The 24,447-nt window shown below is 38.3% G+C and overlaps 1 protein-coding gene and 1 long non-coding RNA gene across 18 annotated transcripts in view; one reads left to right on the top strand and one right to left on the bottom strand.

The window, feature by feature from the left end:
• Positions 1 to 1,467: 1,467 nt before the first annotated feature.
• LOC102153897 lies at positions 1,468 to 13,975 on the bottom strand. 16 transcript variants are annotated; one of them, XR_005384642.1, is made up of 8 exons: positions 13,711 to 13,975; positions 13,400 to 13,526; positions 13,168 to 13,273; positions 12,860 to 12,973; positions 9,714 to 9,944; positions 8,899 to 9,009; positions 7,552 to 7,808; positions 1,468 to 2,506 (listed from the first exon to the last, which is right to left on the bottom strand). It is a non-coding gene; the product is annotated as an uncharacterized LOC102153897 (long non-coding RNA). The 16 variants fall into 16 exon arrangements; XR_005384637.1 differs by lacking the exon at positions 13,168 to 13,273 and adding an exon at positions 10,530 to 10,648; XR_005384638.1 differs by lacking the exon at positions 13,168 to 13,273 and adding an exon at positions 10,530 to 10,634.
• Positions 13,976 to 14,402: 427 nt separating this feature from the next.
• The window catches only part of SCN9A (sodium voltage-gated channel alpha subunit 9), a 159,829-nt gene continuing 149,784 nt past the window's right edge, over positions 14,403 to 24,447 (top strand). For both annotated transcript variants that reach the window (XM_038584714.1, XM_038584713.1), the window contains exon 1: positions 14,403 to 14,489. The gene's annotated coding sequence lies outside the window, so the exon portion shown is untranslated. The remainder of the gene's footprint in view (positions 14,490 to 24,447) is intronic.

Raw genomic sequence — 24,447 nt, 5'->3', positions numbered from 1 at the left:
GAAGGTGACATTTGGGCTGATACTTGAGGGAGTACCAAGAGACAGAATTGCAAGCAGACCCTAAGCCCGATGCAGGGCTTGATCTCGGGACCTAAGATCACAATCTGAGATGAAATCAAGAGTCAGGGGCTTACACACCCTGAGCCGCCCAGGGGCCCCTAGACTGTGAATTATTTATCATGAGAGAAGCTCATGAATCAAAGTGCTATTAAATTAACAGCTAACTAGTTACCCAATCACTGACAATATCAAGTCTGAGCTCCCTGGCATGTCATTACAGGTCCCTCCATGATTTATTTTTGCTTATCTCTTTGATTTCATTTTCATTCACTCCCTGCCTCACATATAAAAGTTGTCCAACAGATTTTAATTCCTTAATGCTCTATTGTACTTCTCACTTCCATATCTGTACATGCTGTTTGGTGGAATGTGTTGCCACCATCTGCCTCAGATTTGCTTGTCTCCTCCTCCTCCTTCTTCTTCCTCTTCTTCCTCCTCTTCCTCCTCTCCTCCTTCCTTCTCCTTCTCCTTCTTCTTCTTCTTCTTCATTTCACTCATTCATTTAATAATCAATCTTCTTCTCCTTACCAGGCATCCTTTAGCACTGAGAAATAGTAATAAAGTAGATATATTCCCCTTTTCACAGAACTTTAGTTTAACAGCCTAGGCTGAAAAATAATTACACAATTACAAGCATGATGAAAGAAAAGTTCAAAGCATAAGGTGGGGACAATGTGACCCAGTCTTGGGAATTGAAGATTGGCTTCAAACTGAGATATAATTGATGAAGAGAGTTTCAGAGAATGGGGATGGCCCTATAATCAGAGGAAACTGCATGGTCAAAGAGCCCTGAAATGAAAAGGAGTGTTTCTTGTTCCAACAGTCTAAAGGAAACTACTCTTTTCTTTCTCTGTCTCTGTCTCTGTCTCTGTCTCTGTCTCTTCCCCCCTCTCTTGTTCCCTCCCTCCTTCTCTTTCCCCTTTCTTCAATTGTTGACTTTTGTTTCCACTCACAAGAGGTGGTATAGCATCATTTATTATTTGCGTATAAAGTTATGTATTTAAGATAAGCTCCTTGTCTGTTCAATGGGAGTAGTAAATGTGCCTACACCCTGGTTTGTAATGAGAATTTAATGAGATTGTGTGCCAATGCCTGATATGTCATGAACACTCAAACACCTTCAACACATTAACCAGCTTCACTTGCTTATGAGCCCGGGGCTTTTAGATACCACAGTAAGCTTTATCCTTTCATAGGGTTGCTTCTTTTTAAAAAGGGAAGTTATTCTTTAATACTGACACAAGCATATTTCTTAACTTTGTTTATATAAAGGAATTTTGAACTTAAATGCAGTATAGAAACAAGATTGCATTATTCTACAGCTCCTGATGAGTGATACCACAAAGTTAAATCACTAGGGGAAATGATGGAAGGCAAACTGATTGATAGAAGAACGTTAAAGGAAATAAATCAGTCAAAATGCAGTGATTATGTTTTTAATTCCTGAGAACTACAGTGTCCTTGCCAACCCAGCTTGGTGATACAGATCATTTTTCAAATATGTATAATATGGAAGACTTCCAAAAACCTGTAGGGTTAGATCATTAAAAGCTACAATTAGCCAGTGGCCATCATTTCAGCCTTCTGTCGCCATCCTCTTCCTTCTCCAGGTCCCCGGAGACTGATGCTTATGATAATATCTATTAATGTGGGTTAATGGCCTAAGAGGTCAGGAAAACAATTTACATCAATTGGGTGCCAGTTTACAGTTCACTGATGGCCTGGTTCAGATATATGTCTTTTTAGGGGGCTGTCCAGAAATCAGAAGTACATAGGGATGGTTGAATCTTCAGACAATATCCTTTTTTTTCAACAACAGTATTGAAGCAAAAAATGTTATAAATTCTCGGACAAGCATCTGGAGTTCAAGTTATCTGTGCTTATTAAGTCCAGATCTCTTGTGCATCATTCGATTTGGGGTGCACTCTGTGCTTTTATCATACTACAGTCTATCTCCAGACAAGAGGCTGTCAATGTTGTCCATGGTTGGTACAAGTCCATGAGGAGTTTTCACCAGTCCTCAACTTCGGACTTCTCTGTGTTGGGGATCAGTGCATCCAGCCAATAGCCTCATTGCAAGCGGACATCTAGCTGTCCTGGAATGCTCTGCAGTCTCCATACCCCTCACAGTTCTAACAATTAGTCCATTCATTACCAGGTCTCTAACCCTTTTATTCTCAAACTGTCAAGGCAAAGTCAGAAATATTGCCTCAGATTTCTAGGGTTTCTTCTCTCATACAGAGATTGACTCACTTTTCTCAATATTCCAATGCAATACAGACTTTCTTCTGAGATAAAGGAATCAAAGAAAACTCCCTCTAACTTAAGGAATGAATCCATTGTTCCTGAATTGGGATGGGTAACACACCACATCATCTGCTATAAGTTACTGTGATACATCAAATCTTTGTTCTCTTCTTTGGGTTTTGCTACCAAATATGGATTCCTAAAGTAACAAACGTAAGTCAAGAAAATAATTACATGCAATGAGATTTGCAAATAATATTAAGTTGTAACTTTCTAGTTCAGAAAATTAGCAGTATATATAAGATTAACTATATATATGTATATATATGTGTATGTATATATATATATATATATCGACCAAGGTTTTTTTTTCCTGTTAAATTACTGTTATTCTTAGATTATGTTGTGTATACTCTTTCAGTATCAAAATGTAATTTAAAAATATATAATATATAGGTGTTAAATATCATATTTGGAATTTTTTAATAACACTATGTTGATGTCCACACATCAGACTTTCTTACTAAACAGTTCCACTTGTATTTGTCACAGCATCTCAAACTCAGTATGTATACAACTTTACTCATCCTCCATCATTAAATCCACTTTTTGTACTATTTATTGAGGGTAGGATTGTTAATAAAATCATCATTGTCATCTGTTGTCACCCATGTCAAAATCTTTTGATTTATCCTGAATATTTCTATCTACTCTCCCACCTGACTACAATAACTACTTACTTCCTCTCAATTGTACTTAAAACTATCAGTGCTGACCATACTGTTTCATTTTTACTTCATTAGTTTCTTTAAGTGTTTATTTTCTCTCCACTGAATATTTTTCAAATCACTCTTCCTAGTGTTGTTGAAGAAATACATATTTTTAAGAATAATGATTTTAGAATTAAAATAACAATGGTGATAGTTCATATTTGTAAAACATTTAGAATGTCTCCCTTCCAGATTAATGCCAGACAATGTAGCAGGGCATTTTCGAGACTTGTTGTGGCCTCTTTTCCTCCTGGCTTATCTTCTCTCATTCTCTCAAGTGCTTCCAATACTTCATCTATACAGAAACTGGAGTTACCTGCAGTATACAAAGTTTCCTATCTTTACACATGATATTTCCTCTGCCTGGGATGTGTCCTTCCTCCAACTAACCCAAACCACCTGAGTAACTTGTGAGCAACCTCCCAAGTGCAGCTCAAGCATTACTTTTTTGGAATACTTTTGCTGGCACCCACACAAAGCATCATAATAAAATGTGGTAAATGTTTCGATAAGGGAATATTCAGGATATAATGGAAGCATGGAGAAGTAGAATTTAACCCATACTTAGCTCATCAATCAGGGTTTAGCAAATGTGATATTTAAGATCTGCAGGATGATCAGAGTGGGTTAAGCACAGGTGGTGGGGCAGAGTGCTCTATCAAAGGAAGGTGCAAGAGCAAAGCCTTGCTGCTAAAAATAACAATGCATATGTTAGGGTTTTCGACCTTTGTCCTGAAGGCCACCCATTAAAGAGGGAGTATGGAGAATTGGTTAGAGTTGCTAATGCTTAAAGGTGACAGAGCAGATATAGAGACTGTTTTTATAACACAGAAAAAAGTTCATGCCACTCAAACTAGGACAGTGGGAATAGTGGTGGAAATAAATAACTTTGGTGTAGATTTTTCCAAAAAAAGAAATGAATGAAGGAAGAAAAAAGAAAGAAGGAAGGGAGAAAAAAGAGGGAAGGGGGAAAAAAAAGAAGGAAAGAAATCGCAGGAACTAAGAAAAACAGTTGTTCTTTTCTTTCTCCTTTGCTTAATTTTTTTTTTATTTAAGATTTTTTTTTTTTATTCATGATAGTCACACACACACACACACAGAGAGAGAGAGAGAGAGAGAGAGGCAGAGACACAGGCAGAGGGAGAAGCAGGCTCCATGCACCGGGAGCCCGACGTGGGATTCAATCCTGAGTCTCCAGGATCACGCCCTGGGCCAAAGGCAGGCGCCAAACCGCTGCGCCACCCAGGGATCCCTCCTTTGCTTAGATCAAACAAAAAGTGCCTACATTTTGTAGACCAATAAATCTCCAATATTTGCCATTGACTCTTCCTTTGTCAACATGTAGTAGGATTTCTTTGATCATGTATTTGTGGACAAAAGCCATTCAAAGCCAACCCAGAAGCAAAGACACAAAGTTATGAAATAGTACTTTGGTAATTAATGCTTTTTGTTTTAATATTTTAATTATTTATTTGAGAGAGAGCACAAATGGGAGCATAGGCTGAGAAGGAGAAGCAGAGTCCTCACTGAGCACTAGCCAACATAGGGTTTGACATGGAGCTCCATCCCAGGACCCTGAGATCATGACCTGAGCCAAAATCAGACACTTAACTAAGTTACCCAGGCATCCCTGGTTATTAATATTTTTGCATTTTATCATGAAGGACAAAGATCATCATCAGATGCCTCCCCACATCTGCTTCTACTTGCCATTACTTTTTTCTCCTCTCCTCCAAGAGCACAGAGCAGTAAAAGGAGGAAAAGTGAGAGGAGAAATTAGGGGCAATGTTCATGTTTGATATCTGTTTAGAACACTATTAGGAATTATTCAAAGCCTTGGCACACTCAGGAGTAATCTACTTTTAAGATGGGCTCAGGCCTTACAAGACAACTAATACCCTGGAATTAAATAGACTTTCCTGAAGAGCTGTATGTACATCTCTTCTGGAGAGTATGGGTACCCCATGGATACTATTACCTACCTTCTGCACTCTATGCCATTTAAAGACTTTTATTCTACAGGCATTTCCCTGTTTCTCTCATTGGTTTCTGGTCCATCCTGTGGTTCTAGACAGGAAACCTAGTGCCTCCAACCACCATATCTTGAATTTCCTCCAAACTATTTTATTTTAATGGAAGGAGAAAAGTATCTTGTTTATAAATTCAAACAAATTTTATTTGAGATCTACTTTAAAAATAAATTATACTTTATAAAATGATAATTATATTTATATTTTCAAAAAATTAAATATCCTAACTTCTACATCTATTTATACTGTCCCTCTCTTTTGTTTCAAATTTATATGTATCTCTGAGAGACTTTTGTTTTGCTTTGTTGTAAATCAAGAGACTAACATAAGATTATATGATTTGAGGAAGGCTTTTCTATATCAAGTGGGGTCCCCTTAAAAATAAGTTCGATGAATATTTGTGACAAAATCACAAGTAGAGGAAGAAAAGTTTGCATTAAACAATTACAAATTATTAAGAAATATCTCAACTTAAAAATATATATATCAGAAAAATAAAATAAATCTAAATTAAACCTTTCATATTTATTAGCTGAAATGACTTCTTTTCATATCACTCTTACAAATACTCAGAAGTGGTTCCCTTCTGCTCATCTAGAGATGGATCTTAGATCTGAACATCAACAAAACATACTTTTCCCTTTGCTTTTCATGTAGATAAAATTTTAACAAGATTCATATGAGGAAAACTACAAAACAGATGAGTAAAACCAAAGAACTAAATCAATGAAGAGTTATTCTCTGTTTATGGATAGGAAGACTCAGTATCGTCAAAATGTCAGTTCTTCCCAACTTGATCCATAGTTTCATTGCAATCCCATCAAAATCATGTCTAGTTATTCTATGGATATTAACAAACTGATTCCAAAGTTTATGTGGAAAGGCAAAAGGCCCAAAATAGCCATATAATATTGAAGAAGAACAAAGCTGGAGGATTGGCATTACCTAACTTCAAAGTTTACTATAAAGCTACAGTAATCAAGATGGTGTGACATTGGTGAAGTGGATCTATGTCATTACACCTTTGTCCAAACTCATAGAATATACAACACCCAAGAGCGAACTCTAAGGTAAACTATGGACTGCTAGTGATTGTAATGTGACAACAGAATTTCATTTCTGAGTTAAAAACAATGTAGCATTATTGTGAGTGTTGCTAATAATAGGGTAGGCTATTCCTTTGAGGGGGCTGGGTGCATATGAGAAATCTCTATACATCCCTTTCCATTTTGGTATAAGCCTAAAACTGCTTTTAAACCTAAAACCTAAAACTTATCTTAGAACATCTAAAAGAAAGAAATAAAGAAAGAAAGAAAGAAAGAAAAAGAAAGAAAAAGAAAGAAAGAAAGAAAGAAGAAAGAAAGACAGAAAGAAAGAAAGAAGAAAGAAAAAGAAAGAAAGAAAGAAAAGAAAGAAAGAAAAAGGAAGGAAGGAAGGAAGGAAGGAAGGAAGGAAGGAAGGAAGGAAGGAAGGAAGAAAGAAAGGAAAGGAAAGAAAGAAAAGACAAAATAATGTAAAAGGTTTTCAGTTGACTTTCTAAAATGTTTGACATTATGAACACCAGGTGGCAGTAGATGTAGCATTTCTCAAAAATGAAAGTGGATGAAAAGGATTTTGAACTTTATGTATGCAAATTAATAGGATATACAGAGTATTCACATTAGGCAGGGTGCTAGAATTTGTAATGGGATACCTCTGAAGGAAACTCATAATCCAGTACTCTAGATGATTTCATATTTGAACCTACGATTTCTATTCAATTCAATCTCATTTGATTACTTCTCTTAATTTGTGTCAAAATACATTAATTAGCCATTTTGGTAACACCTTCCAGAAGTGGGAGTCATAGAAAAAATATGAATAGATGTTGCTCACAAATAACAATTTTTCTGGAGGCTATATGTTTCAATCAAATAATATTCGATTTGAGTTTGACTTAAAAAACTGCACATATTCATATAAAAGAAATCTAAAAGGTTAGAGAAGAAAGGACCTTAAAAACAATTTAGTACTAACTTTTCCATTATGGAGGAGAAAACTAAAACATACAGAGAGGGGTGCCAAGGGTGGCTCAGTTGGCTAAGCAGCTGCCTTTGGCTCAGGACATGATCTCAGGGTCTTGAGATTGAATCCCACCTCATATTGGGCCCCCTGCTCAGTGGGGAGCCTTCTTCTCCCTCTCCCTTTGCTGCTCCCCCTGCTTGTTCTCTCTCTCTCTCTCTCTCTTTCTCTCAATAAATAAATAAAATCTTTTAAAAGTAAAAATACAACACACAGAGATTAGGAGACATGCCCATGAAAAGACACAGTAATGATTGGTAAATTAGGAAATGGCTTTTGTCCTCTTTCTACTATACTATGAAGTGGTGTAACTTCTCTGCCATGCTTGATTTCAGTTAACAGGTTTAACTGTGAATAAATGAACTCCTGAGAGGTTTACTTACCTTACATTTATATTGTTCACCTGCATTTACCAAATTTAATTTTTAATTCATAATTGTAGGGTAGCCTGGCCAATGTCTTCTGAATGTTTATATTGACAGACATAGAATAGCCACTTCCTATGGAAGTAATACAGCTTGTTGCTTAACACACGGGCTCCAGATCCTGATTGCTTAGGCTGACATCTTGGTTCTGCCACATATTAGCTGTGTAGCCTTGGACAAGTTGTTTAATCTCTCACATTAGTTAGTGTTTTCACCTGTGAAAAGGGGCATGGTAATATTACCTACTTCAAAGCATTGCTGTATGGATTAATTGGATTAAACAAGAAAAGTTTTAAAAATACCTGTTAAAACTTCAACAAGTGTTATCATTCATCTCACTGGCAAGGACTAAAATAATTTCAAGAGTTAAACCTAATTACTTTTCTGAATTTGTTATAAAAATATACTGACCATTTAAAAAAATACCATGTTATTTACCATTCAACCCATCTTTATTACAGTCCATATAATAATGCAGTCTCAGATACCAATATTTTGGTGGATAGTTAACAAATTTAGACATTGCTACAAAAGACCTCAAATTTATAATTTATTATATCTAATTCATCACTATAAAATATAATCTATTTTAGGAAAATGAATTTCTTTTTTTTCTTTAAAAATTTTGGTGTGTGCAGGTGTCTTTCCTTAAAGCTACAAAAATTTGAGTCTATTTATTGAAGTGCTTAAAACACAAGGTTAAAAAAAAAGTTAATGTCAAAAAGCCACGATAGTAGTTAATCAGATCATTTGAAAATCTAGGATTTCAACAATAAACCTTAACTGATTATTATTTACATGATACAAAGTTTCAGTATGGGAATCTTTTAAAAAATAAATTTAGTACTTAGAATGTGGGGATCTGTAAGTAGCAAATAAGATCTTACATATATAGGCAAGACCTTGTGAACACTGAGAACTTGTGGACTTCCCCAAGACTTACCACTCTTTTAGTTCTCCAAACTTGATCCACAGATTGGGAATATTTATTCCATTGTTTTGTTAAAACAAACCAAAACAAAATTCAACTGAGTTAATTTAAAGATCAAGTTGACCTTATTCAACAATTCATGAATCAGACAACATTCCATCTAGCAAACAGAAAGGAGTTAAACAATGGGAGACCTTTATAGGCAGGGGGGCAGGACAAGGAAAGAGATGATTACTTTGTCTTTCTTTGGGTCTATCAGGTGGATTATCTCACTAGTACAGATAACAAAATTCCAGGTTGACTAGTTCAAGATTATATTTTTTGGAGAGATTGAAACTGCATTTAAGTTAGGTATTAAGGCTTGGTTTACTGACCTGGGCTTTAGCACAAGTGACTCCATTTTAGGTCTGCTGTCTTTTTTTTTTTTTTTTTTAACAGTTTCTTCTTTCTCAAATGTTCCATTCCCATCTTTGCTTTAACAATTACTAGTTAACAAAGTTAACAAAGTTAACGAGTAGACAGAACTCAGTTACTACCACATCTTAGACTATACAGTCAAATTAGTCAAAACTCCACTTCTGACAGCAGTCAAAATAACTACAAAAAGGATGCCTATATTTCCAAACTATATTTCATGTCACATAAGGGAAGTTTCAATTCAGTAAATAAACTGAAATTAATACATTTAAATAGCTATTATCCCACTTAAAGTAGCAGCTTGGGAAGTTACATTTTGATTTCACTAGCACTATTGCTGAAATATTTCTGAATTTCTCTTTGGAACTATCTTCAGGATCTGTTTCATATATCCTTAATGGAAGAAAATTTCTGATCCTTGAGGGTGAACTTAATAAATATAAATGCAATATGTTAGGTAAATATAATAAAATGCTTATCCAAAGCTAAGGATGATCCCAGCTCCCTACAAATTATTATAACTGCAAAGCAATTATTGCATTAATGTTTTATTGTTTTAAATAATAATGACATATTTATTTATATAGGCAAATTAAAGTCTGGAATGAGAGTAGTCAACTTGTTTAAAAAGGTTGCACATGAAGTTTTGTGATTTAGGGCTCATGAATTTCCTATTTTTCATATATATATATATATATATATATATATATATATATATTCTCTTCTGCGAATTGCATTTATATAGAGTGGATTTTCATTTCTGGTACCGTACCTTTCATATGTAGAAGTTCCAATTTGTTGTTTTAATATCTTCTATTTCTCTCTTCATGATGTTCAGATTTTTCTCTAGGGTCTTGAGCATGTAGAGCACACTTATAATATGGAACCTAATGTCATCAACTGTTAATTCTATCATCTTTGCTGTTTCTGGCTCAGTTCCTGTTGATTGACTTTTCTGCTGACTATGGCTCATATTTTCCTGCTTCTTTGCATGCCTGGTAAGCTTTTAAATCGGATGCTAGTCAGTGTTAATTTTATATCATTAAATACTTTAGAAAGTGTTGGACTTTATTCTGGCTAGAATTTAAGCAAGTTGAAATCAATTGGGTCCTTTTAAGTATTGCTTTAAAGCTTTGTTATTGTAAATCCAAAGCAGCTTTAATTCAAAACTAATATAGCCTCATTACTAAGATAATACTCTTCTAAGGACTCTGCAATATCTCATGTTATGATGAAGTTTTTCTACTTTGGCTGGGGGAAATGCAAATTATTTCTAGCTGTGTGATATCCAGGGATTTTGTGACCTACAGTTTTCCATTAATTCTTTCCCTGGCCTTAGGTATTTGGGTTCTCACACCACCACATGTCAGTATCCACCAAAAACCTGAGGGTACTCCTCAGATCTCTGTATAGGTTTCTTCTCTATGGTACTCTGTCCTACAAATTTGAGATGCTTCAGCTTCTCAAACTCCAGTTTCCACCTTCTCAATTCAAGGACACTGCAGGGCTCTTTTCCTATTTCCCCCTTCCTGTGCTACAGTCTGTAAACGAATCTCACGTAGTACGTTGGGACCATCATAGGACTCACCTTGTTTACGTCCTTTCTCTCAGTGATCAGTCTTCTGTATCATGTTGCCTAATGTCTACACACAAATGTTTCATATATTGGCTAACCTAGTCTAGTCTAAGGCTTCTGCAAGAAAAGAACTTTGAGAATAGTAGTTTCAATGAAATGAAATTCCATAGAAAGCATCTGATCAGCAAAAGCATTGTTCTAGTAAAGGACTCATCGGTGGGCTGTTTGACTTAGTGGAAATTCATCATGAACAATTGATCAATCACTACACTACTAAGCATCTACTACATGCAAGATAAAACATGTTTATTTTTCTTCACATGAGTTTACTAGCACAAAAACTCCCACCATGTCAAATTAGAAGAGCGAATATTCTAATGCTGATATATTTAGGAAACCTCTTTTCGTTGTTTCATTCTGCATAATTTGTCCATCTTTTTATTATTCCAAACTATGACTAATAATCTTCCTTGTGTATTGCATTGTTTTAATTGTAGTTCTATTTCTTTTTAATCCTACTTTGAAACCAAACTTTTGAAACCTGCTTTTTAGCTATGTATATACAAAAAAATTTGTAGCTTGGTTCTTTCATTTTCACAACAGCATAATTGTTTTTACTCAAGTTAGAATATTGCCACGTAGCAGATATTAGACGATAAGTATAGATTTATAATCTTGTTTAATGAGAAAAAAACAAACTGCGGGTACTGTACTGTTTAATTTACTGCCTTCATAGTACTGTCTATTTCTCTCTCCTCCAGAAAATTTGAAGAAGTTCTAAAAATTGGAGAAGCAATGTGGAGAAAGAAGTGCGGTTTTCCATGGTTCCATTTATTTTATTTATAAAAAATAAATTTTTTATTCCTGTTCTGGTCTTGGAATGTAATATTGGTTAATTTCAATATGTAAACATCTCTACCTTTTGTGCCCAAATTATAGAACATCATTTGTGAATAGCCTAAGGGATTTATTGGTTGTTGGCTGGTTCAACCAGATTCTCTTTTCTGCCTTCCATAATTCAGGTCCACCCTTTAACCTTCTCAATGGCACAGGTGACACCATCACTTAATGCTTGATGAACTTAGGTATGTTGACTATAATATTTAATAAGAGTTTCAGTTCTTTTCTGGATTTAAACAGAGACATAAATCTCTGCCAAAAAAGTGATTAAAAACAGAGACAGCATAGACTAAAAGCAACAGATTACAAATGCTTTAGAGACTAAAAATGAATCGTAAAACAGTTTTGGGGTAAATGGTTGAAAGATAAAAGAGAATTGAGAAGATAATTAATAATATACATCAGGCTTTGCCAATGAGCTCATAGGCAAATCCTTCCAGGGATCCTTCAGACAGACCAAGGAAGTTTTATTTTTGAAGATCCCTAACCAGAGTGTAAGTATATCATGTATAATATGTACCTGTGACTAAACTCTTGGAGTAGAACATGTATTACTAACTAACACTAGACACCAAAACCAAAAGAGATAATGTGAAAAAGAAATTCATTTTTTATATACAGGTACAACAAATCATGCATTGATAACAAAGAGGCAGCAATGTGATTGCTTTATGGTAGCCTAGTATAATTGATATGATTGCTTCATGTTAGACTAGTGTATATGCTAATGAATGAATCATAAAATTTTTGTGGCATGCATTATTACAGTCATATTCACGATACAGCATTGCAAATATTAACATTCAATACTGCTAGGCTATGTGGTTCATTTACAAGTTTTTTCAAATTGTTGCAAATCTCAAAAATATTTTCCAGTATCTATATTGAGAGAAATTTGCATATTAAGTACACTTCAAATCTGTGTTGGTCAAAGATCAACTGTATATATATATATACAGTTGATATACATATATATCATATATACATATATATATATATATATATATATGCTCATTGACAAAGCATGGTGTAGGTTATTCATTATTTTCTTAGTGGCAGAGGAAAAGGGATACCAAATCTCTTTCCTAACACACTGATGCAACATACTTTTTTTCTCCACTAGTAAAAACTGCTACACTTCATTATATTAATGGGTTACCCAGCCCAATATTTCATTACTATCCCAAGTGCTGTTTTCTGGGTGGTGCTATATGACAACCCACCAAAGGTGCCTGTCTTATAATTATTCTAAATATCATATGGATTATCTCCTGATGGAAATGAGATCAGATGTCAGGGAGCTTTAAGACAAAGGGTTGATTGAGCTCATTTTACTTCACTGTGACTGCACTGGACAATTTAGTTGAGGAGGGACTTGAAGGTGTCAAAAAAGAGAAAGCAGCATTGATTAAGTGTAATAAAAAAAAAATAAGGGCTCTCACTCTTAGTACAGTTGAACTCTTCTACGCGACCAATCACGGAAGAGAAGATGAGGTGGCTGTGATGTGGCATTAAGAATTATCTCAAGTGGCCAAGCTCACCCTTCAGTGGAGAGCCTGTGAAACAGAAAGCTTCCTTTCTTCAAGGGCCCCAGGAATCTAAGGTCAGCGCCCCAGGGCAAACTTCAGAATCTCAGTAGGCAGCTGGGATTGGTCAACCCTGGGATTTAAAATCCTGTGTATTGACCACTAACTATTTCCACAGCAAGAAGGTGTGGAAGCAAACTACAGGTGCAAATGCCACCACTTACATTTATACTATACTGTACACTACACAGTGTGATTTGCCCTCTTTTTAAGGCCTGAATCCAGAAATCCAACATAATCCTTTGATCTTTCCTTCTGGTGGAAATTTCTCTTTGAAAAGATAATCCTGTTTTCATTACTGTTTCTCCCAGCAGGCTGTTGTAGAAAATATACATACATACGCACACACACACCACAAAAGATTTTATGACGATTCGTTTTCACGCTCATTCGTACCCAGCTCTAAACTTGGAACCTCTATGACCGACGATGGATCCAGACGCGCGGGTCCAGGTCTGCGAAGGCAGCCTCTCCCCTACCTACGTCTCCCCCTGCAGCCGCGGCCACTGACTCCTCCGCACACCTTCCAAAGGAAACGGGGTTTTGCCTGCTGTAGAAGGTCCCGCAACCAGAGGATCTGGGAAGGAGGGAGGGGAGGGAGGGAGGGGGAGGGGGAGGGGAGGGGGGAGGGGAGGAGGGGAGCGGAGGGGAGGGGAGGAAGGAAGTAAAGAAAAAGGTCGCAGCCTAGAGACAGGTCTGGGCGGCACCTCTCCGGTCTCCTTGGGCAAAGCCTGGGAGAAGGAACCGATTCGCAGCCCGAATCCTCCGGGCCCCGCAGACCCCGGCCCGGCCTGTGCCCTCGGGCCTGGGGCCCTCCCCCCGCTTCCCACCAAACCGCCACAGGGACTTCTCGGAAACGTTCGCAGACGGTGCCGGGCGGGAAGGGAGCGCGGGGGGCGGGGTGAGGCCAGGGAAGAGCCCTGGAGGCTGCAGGACGGGGACACGCTCACACACACGCTCACACTCACTCACACTCACACACACGGGCGCGCCCCCCTCCCCCCGGCGGGGTAGCGGTGGGCGCGAGGCCGCGCCCCGCTCCGGAGCCTTCTCCCCGCGCCCGCGGAGATGCCGCAGCCGGGCCGCCCCGGGGCTCCCCGCGCCTCCCGCCGGGCGTGGACAGCGCGGGTGGGGAGCGCGCGGGGGGGCGGGGCCGGGGGCGGGGCCTGTGGAGGTGGGCGGGGCCGGGGCGGCGCTGGGCGCGCCCGGGCCGGAGGGGCTGGGTGTCGGCGGGGCCTCGCCTGCGCGCCCGCGGCGGCCGAGCGCTGTCCGTGCAGGTCCGCGCTCCCGGAGGCTGAAGCCGGGCCGGGCCGGGGACCAGCGGCTGGTGGCGGAGGCGCCCGCCGAGCAGCAGGAGCCAAAGGAACGAGGGCGGAGGAGCGGCGAGGGCACGCGGGCGGGGCGAGGCCGGGCCCCCGGGGAGCGCGCCCGTCGCGGGCGGGACCGCTGAGCGCTGGGTGGGCGCCGTCGGCCGGCCGGGGTGCAAGTAAGTGCCTTCCCCGGGGCTCCCCTGGGGGCGGCCCGGGAGCCCGCAGCCCTCGGCGTCGCGCCGGCGCTCCCTCGGCCGCCACACCCACCTGTGTCGGTCCGCCCGTCCCTCGGTGTGTTGCGCCGCCTGCAAAGTGGAGGCGAGAAGCTGCGGGACCAGGTCCAGGCCGCTGCAGGAGGAGCCGAGGCCGCGGGGTCCCGTGCGGGGCCGGTCCTCGGCGGGTCCCGGCCGCGCGGCTCTGCTTGGCGGGCTCCGAAAATGCGGAAGGGAGAGGCGGCCGACGCGGCGGCTTGCGCGCCGGAGGCCTGTCTGTGCCTGCAGAATTGTGGGGTGGGCTTCGGTTCCAAGGGCCAGGTCGCATATTTGCGAGAAAAAAAGCAAAAAGGCAAAAAAGCAGCCCGTGTCAGGTGGCGTCTGCGGAGCTGAGCGTGCAGCCCCGGCCGCGGACCCACCTGCCGGCGGCGAGCGCGCCGCACCCCCCGCCGGCCCCCAACCCCGCCGCCCCGCACCCCCCGCCGCCCCGCACCCTCCGCGGCCCCGCACCCCTCGGGGGCCCGCACCCCCCGCCGGCCCCCAACCCCGCGGCCCCGCACCCCCCGCCGCCCCGGGCTCCGCACACCGGTTCTGCTTTTCTGTTTTGTTTGTTTTTTTTTTTTCCCCAAACGAATAAGCATTTTACAGTGATACTCAGAAAAGATTCAGAGCCCTTTTAACTTGTTTTTGGTCTCGACTGAAAGTGTCACTTACTTTCAATGGGAAAAAAAATAGGTATTTTTGTTACTTGTCTTCAAGACAAAAGATCAAAACAAGATGACCACACCAAAAACTTCAACTTTTGTGATTCTAGCAAACATTTGACTCGTTCTTTTAGTGTTTCTTTTTTCAATTATAGTTGCAGCCTCCCCAGTAATTTTTATCTCCTATGACGCTAAGAATCTTTTCTTTTTTTTTTTTTTTTTTTTTTTTTTTATCTGAAAAGCATAGGGGAGTTTTAAAAAAAGCTAACTGCAGTAAGGTAAAGACCAGGTCAGCACAGGCTTTTCAAAGAACGGTGGATTTTCAGTTTCTGGGTGCCAACGTTGGGAGGTTCGTTTCTTTTCAGAAATACAATTCATGTTCTTTTCTATTTCTCCTCCTTCCCTGTGGACAGGAGAAAGATTTTTTTCTTTCTTTCTTTCCTTTGAGAATTTAAAATACATTTTCCCGATTTTTGCTTTAACACCTAAAACCTAACTATGACACTTAAACCTAACATTATAACCTAACATTTAAAACCTAACTATATATAATCTGCAAACCAGATCCAATTATTAAATAGCCCGTTTTATTGAAAAGTCTTGAAATTCTTTTTCCATGTTTTAAAATAATGAAACTAGATTTCAGGCCCTTAGAAACTATGATAAATAGGATTAAAGAATTTTTATTTGATTATTTAAAAGCTAATCTTATCTGATCCGTACGTATGGAGTTATCACAATTGTTAGAAGAGCTTCCTCACAAAATACTAGACAAAATAGGACATTTGATGTGTTGGAGAGCGTGCCTTCTATGTAGGCAATGGGTAATAGTTTTGCTCAAGAGAAGTTTTTGCATTTTGCATGGCTTTACAATACCTGTCTATTGGAGGTTCGCTTTTGGAAGAGAACCGTTGTGCAATCATGGGACAGACACCGTGACGTGTTTTTACAGAGGCTCAGTAGACAATATGGCATGATTCCTATGGTTTAGGGCAGGGCCAGCTGGGTACCTTGTCGAGTACAGAGGAAAGATGAGTCAGGTCTGGCTCTCTGCCAACAGCATCCTTATGCCTCTTGGTGTCCCCTAGGAGTGGGAAACAATCATGGGAGCCCTCCTGTGGTAGTGCTTCTGTGTTTTTGCTACTTGTTGCTGAGGTGAGCTTTGTCAGCAAAGAAAAAGTAAGACATTCAGAGGTGGCGTCGGTGAGTCACTCTATTCAATATGACCAAACCACTTTCTTTGTGGCAAGGAAAAAAAAAAAAAAAAAAAAAAAGAATGGCATTTTGCATGGATAATAGTGACTAACATTTATCTAATTTCTATTCCTACTAGATATATGAAAGAATGGGATATGCTGGAAGGATTTATTTGGTATTTTTCTAATCCAAGGCATGACCTTGCTGAGGAGCTTAAAGTTTATTAATGTAAATGGGTCATTCTAAATATCATAGTGGTATGATGATGATTTTCCCTCAAACTGTTTTAGATCCTTTCCCGCAGTGGTTAACATCTGAATAAATGGCTTAACCTCCAAAAGTTGATTGCTTTCTCTCTTCCTCAAGACCATCTATAGCTAGTCCAGATTTAGATCTATCAGTTTCTCTTCCAAACATCTCTATTCAATTGTACTTCTCATTTATATCTCTTTTGCCTTATTCTCTATATCTACTATGCCAGTAAATTAGTTCAAACCACCATCATATTTACCTGGATTTCTGCTCCATGCATCATATTAGTCTCTCTACTTCCATAGTTTCCTTCCCTGCGATTCACCCTTCATACAAAGCATACTATCATGCCTCTCCTTAAAAACATTCATTAGCTAACTGCATAGAAGGAAAAAAAAAAAAAGAATCAATGCAGAAACAGAAACCAATCAACAGCACATTCCTTATGTTAGCATATAGCTCACTCTAATCTGGCCCTTCATTATGACTTCACTGGAGTGTATCCCCCTCATTTATATGTGACTAGAGTCACACTGGTCTTTTAGTACTTAGAACACATGGAATAATTTCACCCCCTGAGGCTGTTTTTTTTTTTTAATGATTTTTTTTTAAGATTTTATTTATTTATTCATGATAGTCACAGAGAGAGAGAGAGAGAGGCAGAGACACAGGCAGAGGGAGAAGCGGGCTCCATGCAGGGAGCCTGATGTGGGATTCGATCCGGGGTCTCCAGGATCGCGCCCTGGGCCAAAGGCAGGTGCCAAACCGCTACGCCACCCAGGGATCCCCCCTGAGGCTGTTTTAAATGCTGTTGCCAGTGCCTGGACTCCTCCTTTCACTCTTTGAATGGTTAGCTCCTTCTCAAACTTTATTTTTTAAAAAAGATTTTATTTATTCATGAGAGACACAGAGAGACAGGCAGAGACACAGGCAGAGGGAGAAGCAGGCTCCCTGAAGGGAGCCTGTTGGGGGACTCTGTACCAGGACCCCGGGAGCACGACCTGAGCCAAAGGCTTAACCACTGAGCCACTCATGTGCCTCACCTTCTCAAACTTTAAATCTCAGCTCAAAAGTCTCTTCCTCAGGTGATCATTCTTGATCACCTGTTGAAAGTAGGTTGTCATCTGTTTTGTTTTTTAAAAAAGGATTTTATTTATTTATTCATAAGCGATACAGAAAGAGAGAGGCAGAGACACAGGCAGAGGGAGAAACAGACTCCTTGCAAGGAGCCCAATGTGGGACTCGATCCCAGATCCTGGATCCTGGGATGATTCCCTGAGCCCAAGGCAGATGCTCAACCAATGAGCCACCCAGGCGTCCCAGGTTGTCATCTGTTAGTCTCTGTCTTGGTACTCTTTGTTTCCTTCTTGGTGCTTATTGTAGCATGCTCATATTTTGTGGATTTGAATACTGAATGCTCCAAAAAGGAAGAGAGACCGAGTCTTGATGGTTGGCCCAATGTCCAGAATAGTACCTGGCATGAAGTGGTGTGAGGTTCCTAAATATTTATGTGAATAATAGAGTACAAGGATATGACTTATTTCACCATAACACACGTCAACCCAGTCAATTTATGCATTTTATGATTCAATTTCTTTTTTATTTGTTGAGCATCTGGTGCATTTACAACCCTGTACTATGATTCTGAGGAAGTGAAATAGTCTGAGATGTATCCCCATCTTTCAGCAGGCTAGGCAATGATGTGTTCAGAGGTAAGTAGACTATAGCATATATTTTGGAAAGCAGTGACCACAACTGGATTAAAATATATCCTGAAGGAAAATTGGAGCGTGTAAGCCAATATGACTCTTGTATGAGTGACTTCTGACACACAGCAATGACCTTATTAGATTTAGTTATGTATCTTTTGCCAAGAATTTGAGGGTCTCTTAGTAATCACTAAATTTAAAATATTGTTTTGTAATAAAAATGGATACTTGAATGAGTTCAGTTGATGGCAGTATGGTCGATTGAGGCTGAGGCCATAGAGCCTGTGCCAGCATGATCCATGTTGGTGTTTATGCCAGGTTCAAGGGGCGGATTATCTCATAAACCCCAAGTGTCTGCTCAGGAAGGTTCCGAAAGACAGTATGGGCTCATCTGTGAAGATCTATCACTGTTACTGGGTGTGGAGGAAATGGGGCTCCAAAATTCATGATGGTTAATGATAATGTCATATTTGTACTAGAATTTATACAAATATACACACTTTGTGTAGTGGTAAATCCACCCATTATTTTTTTGAGTCTGTATTTAGAGATATTAAACATTCTTGGTATTAACATATAATTGAAAAACCTAGCTTTCAATTAGGCAAAAAGCTTTGATTTCTGTTTTTTGTCTAGCAAGTGACCGGCCACATTTTTTTTTTTTTTTTTTATTGTAAAGAATTTGGCAATCTTATTTCTGGAAGGACTAAACTATTTCATGAATTGTCACCAGGTATTTTGTAAATTTGCTACTAAGGTGGTGGCACATTGTGGTTGTAATGTGTTGGAGTGCCTCTGTGTACTAATTGAAGATGACCCTCTGTTTTACATGTCGAAATTAGCTAATGTTTTTTCTTACTCAGAGGTATTATAGCTTTCTTCAGAAATATTTACATTAGAATAGCACTTAAGATGGCACTGTCATTATAAAATGAGTATTATAAGGTCGTATAAAAATAATTTTCACTTGAGGATTCATGGAAGAGCATCCCCAGAATGTGGGTAGACTACTTTTGCAGAATGTGAGAAAACGGTTTTGGTGTCTTGCCATCCTGCAAAACAGAATTTCTTCACTGAGGGTTAAACTGGCTCTTTCCCCCCCACCCCCCACCCCCATAGCTGGAAGGAAATGGCTTTAGGCAACAGGGAAAGCCATCAGCTCTTGGCAGCTGACGGTAGAATAAACTTTGGAGGAACAAAACTCTTCTGGGTGGTAAGGAAAAATGCCAGACCACGACATAGAGGGACAGGAGGTGGGAATGCCTTGAACATTGCCAATAAATATAATCTGCCACAGACAAATTTGAGTTGACATTGTATATACAGTTGAATTATTTGAGATCTTTTTAGCCACATTGAGAAGAATTCTTTCTTCTCTTGTCTTTAGAATAACAACTGTAGTTTCAATGAAAACATGCCATTATTGCTTCTTTTATACAGGAAATGGATTACCTTTGGATTTTTAAAATGATATAATAGGGACCCAAAAATGTCATGTATTACTATTTTTAAAATACCTTATTTTCTTTAATTGTAAATTCATTACTCTTCATTTCATGATTTCCTTTTGTTGTGTCAGGTGTTTGAGAGACTGCTGTATTGATTATACAATTTCTTTAAAATGTCTCCTTGGGTTTTTTTTTTTTTTTTTTTTTACAATGCTTTGCCAGAATACAATAAAACTAATTGTAACTATGATGTTCACTTAGAAATTTAGAGGGAGTAAGTACATTTACACTGTCAACCTACCATCTCTGTTCTACAGTTTATGTCTTTTTTCTCTTTACATATCATCTTCTGAACATTTGATGTATATGCAGTAAGACAAATTTTGCTCCACTCTTTGGTCAAACTATTAGTACAAATAATTGGAAAATTGAGCTCCTAGAGAAGAACTAATAAGATTAGATAGATGCATTAAAACATAAGCACAAAACATTCCTGTAGAGATTTTTAATGAAATTTCTATGTATTATGTGCCAAACTAGACATCCTGCGTCATCTGATTTTTTTTTTTTTTAAATAGGGGTGATTTTACTAGAGGTAGTAGTATGTAGTGGTATTTGTCAACTGTACTAGTTGCTCATAAACTATGTATCTTAGAATCTAAGCAATTCTTTTCATCTCTCTAAGAGCCTGTAATTAGAGATTCAAAAAAGAAGTAAATAGTAGATACTAAAATATGTACAGAAAAGTAAAATAGGGGAAATATCCTCTTATTTATTGGTTTAACTCCACTAAATGATTATTTTTTTCAAGTCCCATGGACAATGCTTCTTTCAGGGTTTAGAGTAAGGATAGCTTATTAACTGTATGTACATTTTGAATAAGATACATAGAATATTTTATTGAAAAATTATGCCTTCCTTTGCTTTCTCTAGATAATGATATAAAGTTAGCATTCCATATAGATAAATATTATGAGACTAATCTTTATAGATGATTCTTTCATGGAATAAAATATCACAAAGTATAAGTAATGATTTGTCCCCCTTAACATAATATATATACTTGTTACCCTGGAAAAACTTCGCTCATGGTAATTCATATAGGGAGAAGAGAAATAGCATCCTCAAGTGGGAACAAGGTTCTTACAATCTCATGAGATCATGTAGTAGACTTTCAGGAATTAATGTTTATAGGATTGATATGCAGAGACATTCTTAAAAATTCATATTACTTCCTTACTGTATTTTGCAATATTTATAAAATATTTTTATAAAGGGTTAAAAACATAGAGGGATAAATTTGTATTCATATTAGTGTAGTTACAATGTGTTTTTCTAGATATTTCTCTTGCTCAACATGTGGTCTTAGCCAAATGTTTTTTCTCAAATGCAAATTCATTATTTGTAAAATTGAAAGTGTCCACTTCTAAGGTTTCTATACAAATTAGAATGTGTATATATATATATGTATGTATGTACATATATATATATATATACACAAAATATTTATTTATTCATGAGAGACACAGAGAGAGAGGCAGAGACATAGGCAGACAGAGAAGCAGGCTCCATGCAGGGAGCCCGATGTGGGACTAGATCCTGGGACCCCAGGATCACACCCTGAGCCAAAGGCAGATGCTCAACTACTGAGCCACCCAGGCGTCCCAGAATATATATATTCAAAAAAGCAATTACAGTGTTTTGCACATGATAAGGAGGTTTTCAATAATGGTAGATAGATATTTGGTAACTTAGTATATTATAATCAAAATGTGTTCTATTGGAATACAAATGGTACAGCATTTAAAGTTCACTCTTGTTACATTTACTTTGAATCCTATTTTAAAAGACAGTCCTAATTATACATCTCTAAATAGGATCATTCCATTTTGAATTCTGTTGGTAAAGTTGTCAGTTATAAGCTATTACAAATAGTTTATGTGAAGTACCTAAAACCTTATTAAGTAGGAAAAATGAAAGCAGAGTCTAAAATTCAAGACTTTGTTAACTATTCAGTTATGTTTTCTTTCTGTTTTTGAACGTGATCCCTCAGAATTTTTCATTAATAGGGAGCAGTTCAGTGGAGGGGACCTGCCAGATATCCTAATTATACATCATAAAACTACCTACTTTGATAGGAATTTTTTTTAAAGATCATATCATGAAATTTCTCACTTACGTGTGAAATCAAACTTACTCTAGTACTTCAGTCATCAGGAATGTAATTCTAAATTTCTTTTTAACTCTAAATTTTTAAATCAGCAAATAAGATGTCTGAGCTTGAAGGAAACATTTGCCAATATGACCATTTGCTTACTTTCTTTCAGTAGTAATCATTAACAAAAACCGGAATCTCGTAAAGGAAATCATCATATTAAGGGTAATAATTGAATTGGTTTTATTTATTGTTTTCTTTAGCAATCTGTGATTCTTCCTCAGTTACAAAGAATAAGAGACTTTGCACTGTAAGAGGTAGATCATGGCAACAGTTCATAGACAGAAAATGAATATATGAACAGGTACACTGCCATTAAGAGAAATACCGGTAGCAGCATCATTTACATACGTTAAAATTACTGATTATAGCATTAATTTAATAGCCTCAAATATGGAGCTCTCATTTTTGCCAAGCGGTTCATTAAGGGTCCTTCAAATGCTCCTTTTAAATCCCTACGACCACCATGTGAGGTGAGAACACTCAGGCTCAGAAGTTTGCTAACTTTCCCAAAGATTTGCAGTGATCACTAAACTGAGTAATGTGCATTCTTTTTAGAGGCAACAAAATTGTATGTGTCCTATGAATGTGGTTGTACGTATTCCACCCAAATATGCCTAGGAGTTATGTTAACAAGGATGAAAGTCTTTTCAATCCACAATGGAGCTAAAATAATCTACATTTGCAATTAAAGCAAACTGTGTAATTACAACACTAGAGAATAAGACAGATTCTTATTCAGTGTTCATTTTGAATACTGATTTTTGGGTAGTGTATTTGTATTAAACAGAAGCTGAGATTTATTTTTTTTTAATTTTTATTTATTTATGATAGTCACAGAGAGAGAGAGAGAGAGAGGCAGAGACACAGGCAGAGGGAGAAGCAGGCTCCATGCACCGGGAGCCCGATGTGGGATTCGATCCCGGGTCTCCAGGATCACGCCTTGGGCCAAAGACAGGCGCTAAACCGCTGCGCCACCCAGGGATCCCAGAAGCTGCGATTTAGATGGAAGTTTGAGGACATTATGATATTATGAAATGCACCCATAAGTTTAAAGTGTTTTTGAGGTTGTTTTTAAGGTTGCGTGGCTTTGCTTTCCTGGTCAAAGGATGTCATTGTAATACTCTGCCTTGGCCACGATGTGAATGTTTTGCTTCTTTTATTTTGGGGAAACCAATGAACTTTCCCAATATGAGCAAGAGTTTGAAAGAAAAAGACTAGTGCCATTAAAAAGGATAGGAGTATGAAACATCTAGACAAAGTTCATTCAGCCTCAAATTTGAATAATGAAATGGAGAGGAAAGAAGAAATGAAGCCACATACAAGATCCTGGGTGTTAGGGGATGGAGAAGTAGAGAAAAGCAAAGTGACCTTGTAAAGTGTCAGGAAAGAAGAAGACAATGTTCATCTAAAGTTCTTATGTCCTAGAAATTGAGAATATAAACCTTTTTAATTAGAAGAGTACAGATATTTTGGGTACCCCAAATTGATACACTCAAATGTAATCTTAATCATAGTACTTATTGTCACAAAGAGACAATGATTTATGTCAGTTAAAGTGTTTAACATTAATGATTCAAGGTGTTTGCTCTTAAAGATTTTAAAATATTTTTGGAAAATTAATTTATTTTGCATTATATTTATAATTTTATAATGCAAATGATCTTTAAGTATCAAGTGTCTACTTAGATGCTGTACTTTGAGTGGGGTACGTAAACATGACAGTTGGAACCTTGAGTTCTACGGTATATCTGAGTTCTAATGGTTGTTGACTGGCAGCTTGTCCAGTAGACTGTTGAGACTTTAAGGGTAGAGACCATAGCTTTTTCACATCGGCATCTCTGTGTGGTGCCTTATATGCAGCCATTCTCAATACAGATTTGCTGAAGCAATGAATCATATTTATTTCACAAGTATATGCTTAACTCATTAAAAATAGCTCCTTTTCACTGAAACTTACTTTCTAAGTATGTGGGAGAAATAGGTTAAGAGGAATTTAGTAATTTAGACTTCTCATACCTAGCGTTTTTATCACTAGGTCATGAAACAATCATATTTCTTTTAAAAAGTTAAAACTAAAACTTCCAACTGATTTGTCTTGAGCTGGTGATCAGTCAGTCATTCAGCCATGTCTGGTTGGCCTCCAAAATGTGTAGGTCAGGAGTTGGCATCCAAATTGGTGTCATGCCATTGAGGTTTGTGGGGAGGGAGAGCCTGGCAGAGATCCTAAGGGTAGCGGTAAAGGGAGGCTGAGTGGCTCTGGGTCAGCTTTTAAAATTCAGCACCACTGCTCTCAGCATTTTGTTCTGCAATTGAACAGAAATTCCTTCTTTCCTTCCTTCTTCCTTTATTCACTCTCTTCTCTCAGCAGATATTTATTGAGTGGCTACTCAGGCA

This window comes from Canis lupus, chromosome 36, assembly GCF_011100685.1.
Source record: "Canis lupus familiaris isolate Mischka breed German Shepherd chromosome 36, alternate assembly UU_Cfam_GSD_1.0, whole genome shotgun sequence".
NCBI lineage: Eukaryota > Metazoa > Chordata > Mammalia > Carnivora > Canidae > Canis > Canis lupus.
This window is presented reverse-complemented; position numbering and strand designations above follow the sequence as displayed.